This window comes from Kogia breviceps, chromosome 3 (assembly GCF_026419965.1).
Source record: "Kogia breviceps isolate mKogBre1 chromosome 3, mKogBre1 haplotype 1, whole genome shotgun sequence".
NCBI lineage: Eukaryota > Metazoa > Chordata > Mammalia > Artiodactyla > Physeteridae > Kogia > Kogia breviceps.
Window position 1 is genome coordinate 47,792,451 of NC_081312.1, and position 6,814 is coordinate 47,799,264.

The 6,814-nt window shown below is 40.2% G+C and overlaps 1 pseudogene; it reads left to right on the plus strand.

Moving 5' to 3' along the window:
- Positions 1-5,636, plus strand: part of LOC131752802 (nuclear cap-binding protein subunit 2-like) — a 28,350-nt pseudogene extending 22,714 nt beyond the window's left edge.
- Positions 5,637-6,814: the final 1,178 nt, after the last annotated feature.

The window sequence follows — 6,814 nt, forward strand, 5'->3', positions numbered from 1 at the left end:
ACCCTTAGTAGTTCAGTGGAACTCCCTTTTCTAACTTTGTCTCTTCCTCTCCCATCTCTCTCACACACACCTCCACCCACATTGTCAGTTATCAGCTTACACATGGGCTAAGCTAGCTGGGATATTTGCAATTTTAGAAAGGCCAGAGAAAAAGAGCATAAAAACAGGTTGCTCACCTTATAATTTGGAGCTGTTGGGACAAACATACTTGGAATTCCACTGTGACCTGCATTTATATTTAGTCTTAGAATAAATAGCATTATGCATACCAGTCTCGAGTATTTCAAGACAGATATAAGAAAGAATGTGTGTGAAATCCAAACTGTGACAAACCTTTCCACTTAATATGTATTTAGTTCAGTTAGATACACGTTTCTGATCATACTTAAATCTGAGAAGGAGGGAAAAGTATCTTAAACTTTTAAATTAAGATATAATTGATATATTTAAAGATTAAATATCTTTAATTAAGATATAATTATATCTTTAAGATATAATTAAAACTGTATTAGTTTCAGGTGTTCAACATAATGATTCAAATAGGTATATATTACAAAATGATCACTGTTGTAAGTCTAGTTAATACACATTACCACACAGTTATAACCTTTTTTTGTGTGTTGAGAACTGTTAGAACTTACTATCTTAGCAGCTTTCAATATACAATACAGGATTATTAACTGTAGTCACCGTGCTGTACATTGCATCCCCAGGACTTATTGATTTTATAACTGGAAGTTTGTACCTTTGACACCTTTACCCATTTTGCCCCTCCCCCACCCACTCTACAGAAACAGCCAATCTGTCCTCTGTACCTATGAATTTGTTTGTTGTTGTTTTTTCAGATTCTACATATAAGTAAGATCGTATGGAATTTGTCTTTCTTTTTCTGACTTATTACACTAAAAGTATCTTAGATTTTTTTTAGCAGCAGGTGGGGGGAAAAAGGTACTTATACCAAATTATTATATGATAATGAAAATTTTAAATGGGCTCTTAATACACAATGCTATGTTTTTTTAAATTTTATTTAACTACTCTAGGTATATTTCATTTCAAAAGTCAGAGTAGAGCAAAAGAGACTGTACTATGATAGTTAGTTCTGTTTTTTAAACCAAGTGAATGATCTTTCAGTTTCCTCTTTTTTTTTTTTTTTTTTTTTTTTTTTTGTGGTATGTGGGCCTCTCACTGTTGTGGCCTCTCCTGTTGCGGAGCACAGGCTCCGGACGCGCAGGCTCAGCGGCCATGGCTCACGGGCCCAGCCGCTCCGCGGCATGTGGGATCTTCCCGGACCGGGGCACGAACCCGTGTCCCCTGCATCAGCAGGCGGATTCTCAACCACTGCGCCACCAGGGAAGCCCCTCAGTTTCCTCTTAATTCCACATCCTGAGAGACTGCACCAGTGTACCCCAGTCTTTTATTTAAGTGATTTTTTGAGGCGTTTATTATCTTACCTCCTAACTGCTGCTTCTGATTAGGCATACTGGTCCATTCAGAGCTAAGCTTCCCTCTCATACAACATCCAAGAAAAAATATTTTAAAATTATTTATAGAGCTGTGTCTATGGAATTGAGGCTATGGTAACCTTAGCTGAAATATGGAAATCTATGTGATATAATAGAAGGGACAATACTAAGTTCTGTCACTAACGAGCTATCAGACTTTGAGCAGCTCACTTCAAATCTCTGGGTCTTAGTCTCTTCATCTATGAAATAGAGTGACTGGACTTCATATGTGGTTCTGAACTAGAATCATCTGGAGAGCTTCTTAAAAGCATCCGTGCCCAGTCTCCCATGCCTAGCTCCTATACTCCAGATCACCCCATCCAAGTCCAGCAGGTATGTTCTGAAAAAGCTCTCAAGATCATTCTGGATGGTCTTCTGGATCCTCCCTCCTCCCTTTTCTAAGATTCTCCAAGGCTATGAAATATATCTATTTTTTCTAATTTTATCTCAAAGTGGAGCCAAGTAAGAGAAACACTTAAAGCACTTCAATAAAAACTTGGATATTTATTTTTAAAAGATGCCTTCCTGTCTTATTTGGATTGAAACCTTAGAATTTCAAGCTCCCAGAGGCCATTATAAATGTAGGCTACCCCCAGAGCTTTAGAAATGAGACATAATTCCATATTGTTTTAAAACTGTCCAAAGTTTATTGGCCTCAACACTTGGCTTATTTTCACACTGGAATGTCCTCTCTTTTTTTTCTTAACTTTGTTAAGAAAAAGAAAAAGAGTATCCTTTCTAGCTTGGATTTAACCGTAATCAAAACATTTGTTAAATACCCTTTTGTGTCTGATACAATGCTAGAGGATACATAAAGCAAGAGAGAAAGAAATCATTGCTGCTCTCTGAAAACACATGCCAAAATCAGTAGCATAAATAGCAAACCTTGAAGATTTATGATTTCATGATTCAGGTATAGAATTTTGTCTTGACCCATCGTGGATTCCTTATTTTCCAAAACACTTGAATGTTTATAATCTTTTTTTCCACACAGATCAATAAATAAACTAAAATTTATTAGTTTATTTGATAAATAAACTAAAAAACAGGTCCTAGTTTTGTCTTGCATGCTCTTCTGTTGTGGTATGTGAACTCTTAGTTGCAGCATGCATGGGGGATCTAGGTCCCTGACAGGGATTGAACCCCAGCCCCTGCATTGGGAGCACAGAGTCTTATCCACTGTGCCACCAGGGAAGTCCCTGGATCCCTTGTCTTCTGTGAGCAACTTGAGTTCAGGAAATGTGGATGATCATTGTAGCCTCAGTGCCTAGCGCACTGCCAGGCACAAAGTAGGTGCTCGATAAATGTTTGAATACATGATGTGTTGCCTCCTTCCTCCGGCCAATTCTCCAAGGCAAAAGCAGGAGAAGCAATTGAAGCAGCAGGTTGCCTTGACTGCTCTGAATCTTCCCACAGGGCACTGGGAGAGTGAGCAGCCACCTTTCCTCAGTCTGAGTTCCTAATTTCTGGGGTTTCCTTCCAAGTGGTGATGCTTTGAAAAAAACAGGTGAGATACTATGGATACACAACCACATGATTGATTCTTTTCATTGACTTTGACTTCAAGGATTCTTTTTTTTCTTTTGCGGTACAAGGGCCTCTCACTGCTGTGGCCTCTCCCGTTGCGGAGCACAGGCTCCGGACGCACAGGCTCAGCGGCCATGGCTCACGGGCCCAGCCACTCCACGGCATGTGGGATCTTCCCAGACCCGGGCACAAACCCATGTCCCCTGCATCGGCAGGCGGATTCTCAACCACTGCACCACCAGGGAAGCCCCAAGGATTCTTTTAATTGCCTCCTGATCTCTGGGGCTGCTCAACCTTGCTTGCTTTTGTAGCAACTGCAGCAGTGACAGCTTTGGAATAGTTCACAGCTGCTAACTGTTGTTCATGCTTACTCAGCTGTGTACACCTGGCATCTCACAGAGCGCCTGTATTTAGGATCAGTAGGGTTTAATACATGTTTGTTAAATTCAGTGGCAGAGGCTGCTGTGTCTGAAAAATACAGATGCTTGGTTCCCAATTAAATCAGGTTCTGGTTTAATTGGGCTTGAGTGCCGCCTTTCATCAGAATGTTTAACAGGTTTTCAGGTGATCAGAAGACCAAGGCTAAGAACTATTGAACAGACTTCTCACACGCTGCCCCTTATTAAGAGGGAGATGAGTTGTTCATCAAAAGCCACAGGGTGGGGACTTCCCTGGTGGTCCAGTGGTTAAGACCCCGAGCTTCCACTGCAGGGGACACGGGTTCAATCCCTGGTAGGGAACTAAGGTCCTGCATGCTGCGTGGCATGGCAAAAAAAAAAAAAAAAAAAAAAGCTACAAGGTGTTGAAGAGAGATTAGCACCTAACTGGAATTTTCTCTTTGATGGAGTCAGAATTCAAAGTTTAGAAATAGGGGTTGGTACAGAGAGAAATGGTCATCATTGTCACACCCTTTAAGTACACCTCTCAAGGGCATCATATTGATCCTGAGATAAGATCCCAAATCCTTAGCATTGCTTGCAAATCTCCTACCAGGACCTCAACCTGGTTTTCCCACCTCATCTGGTGCCCCCTCCTCCCTCACCTTCCCTGTAGCAGCCCTCTTTCAGCTCTTGACTACCACACCTCTTCTCACTTCAGGCCCTCCCAGCTCTTGTACCCTCTTCCTGGAATGGTGCCCTCTCCTCATCCTGTCTCACAGCCCACCCAACCACTCATCCCTTTGCCTCACTAACTCCTATGCAGTGTCAAGGATCACAGTTGAACTCACTTTGTCAGGCAAGAATGTTTTCCTTGACCCTCAGAACTAGAGGTCATGTGTTCTCAGCACCTGGCATGACACTCCTCACAGCTGTCATCAATTATTTATTTGGTTAATTGTTCAATATCTGTCTTCTCTCTGCAGAGCTGGGATGGAATCTATCTGGCTCACCCTTCAATAGGGCTCTGTGACCAAATCATTCTGTAATTTTTGGCATAGTATTTAACCTCTCCAAGCTTCAAGTTTCTAATTAGTAAAGTGACAGTGTCAATAGTACCCATCTCATAGAATTGCATAGGAATTAAATGAGGTCATTAGTGCAGAGGCTTGTGATCTGGTGCCCATCACGTAGTAAGTGCTATGAAAAATGCTAAGGATGATTATTTTGTGGAAGTCTTTAGCTTAGAAGTGGTTCCAGATGACCTCTTAAGGTTCCTTCCAAATTCTCTCTTACAATTGTATGATATCACGCAGTGTTGGAGTTTAGGGACTAAATAAATAAGAGCTCTTTTCTTCCTTTCCAAAATCTGCAACCAAATAAGAAATAAAACCTGAGACAGAAACATAAATATCTGTTAACTTTATAACAGATAAAGCTGATTGGATAAAGTGAGTTTAGATATGAAGCCAAAGGGGTTTATAAGACCCTCTCCAAAGTGAATTTACCCCAACTCTGAAGCATCAGACCTCATCTCAGAGGTGCAGAGATGCCTCAGTGAGTGAACCACAGAGAAGAGCAGAAGAGGTGGGCATCCCAGAGACAGACTGGCTCTGAAAGATAAACCCAAAAGGCACAGAGCCAAGCCAAGCCCCCAGTGGGGCAAGTTACCCCATCTCCCTGGGGGAGGAGTTGGTGGTGGGGAGCAAAAGATAAAAGGAGTCCTGACATGACTATTCCTCCTGGCAAGGAAATGGATCATCCACCCCTGTGTGGAAATATGAGGAGTGGGAAATAAGTACTGTCTCCATCACAATAGAGTTTCAATGCCAGAATGGTGTTTTTCACAAAATAATTTGCACACTTTACTTGGAAAAAAGTCAATTCCAAGTGCACTACGGGTGGTATGTAAAAAGAAGTTTGGTGAATGACTGCTTTGGTCTTTTAAACCAGTTGGTGTCTCTTTGTGTCTACAGGTATAGCAATATTTGAAGATAGCATCAAAAGTCTAAAGTTGAGGCCCCTCATGGAGCTCAGGCCAAAGCCTACACTGGCCCCCTACTCTCACCACCCACCTCTTGCCCCTTCCTTGAGAGATAACCTGATTTTCAGGTAAGAGCAGGTCTGCGACCAGGTTTTTCATCTGTTAATATCAAAATTAGAAAAATAAGTTATGTAACCTTTTTTTTTTTTTTTTTTTTTTTTTAGTAAAATTAAATCTTTGTGAGGACTTACCAAGACTTGTCACATAGTTTTTAAAACCATGGACTCTGGAGAAATGAATCCAAAGTCTCCCCTTACTACGTTACTTTAGACACATTACCTCTTTGTACCTCAATGTCCTCATCTGTAAAATAGGAATAATAATAGTATCCATTTCACAAGGTTGTATGAATAAAATAGTACATTCAAATGGCTTAGAACAGTACCTTGCACGTAGTAAGTGTTTAATAATTGTTATTCACTGTTATTCACTTTGAAAGACCATTCCTTATTCTGAAATGATATCCACCCTTTTATTTTGGTATTCAGATGTCTTTCTTCATGAAATGATAACAATAGTTTATAGTCAATCTCATTTTTAATTTCCTCACTTGACAAATCTGCAAAAAAGTTAGTATCCTTATATTAGTCCCTCCAATTCTTGTTTTTAAATTTAACTGATTCATGAAAAAAAAAAAATCTAGAAATCACTAAACTATAGTACCCTATCTCCCACTTTCCTTTTTTGAAGACCGGTAAAGGATAGAGAACTATATTTTTAAATTAAATAACTTAGAATATTACCAACTCTCCTGCTCCTTTAACTACATAATTTATCTTTGTTGCAAATTAACAAAGACCCATTTGGGTATTTACACTAGGCTCTGGAGGGCTCTGTGAAATTATCTGTGTGTTAAGCAGTCTTGATTCATGGGCAATTATTTTGCCTATCTGTCTTGCCTTGGCATCGTGCAGTGGTGAATTTATGATAAATACTAATCAGTGGTGATGATATCTGTGGTGACAGTGATTCTGATATTTTCTGTCACTCGACTTGAGGCAGTGGGGCACTGAATGAACAAACTATTCATACACGACTGACTGAAAGACAGTGGACGACATCGAGTGAACACAAACCTCATTTCTGTCTCTCCAGGCCTGACCTTATGAAATCACTATCACCTTGATGGTCACTAGTAGGAGGTAAACTCTTATATTGAAATAAGTTGGTAATTAAATAAGGAAATGAAAACCCATGTAGTACAGAACTGAGAATTCTTGTCAGCAATAACACCCAGAAGTTCTACACATTCTCTTGAGATAAATTTGAAAAGTCCAGGACACTTTCCCAGGACCCCCTATTTGCTTACACTGCAGCACTGCAGATTAAAATTGTGATTAACGGACTCTCATGGTGGCGCA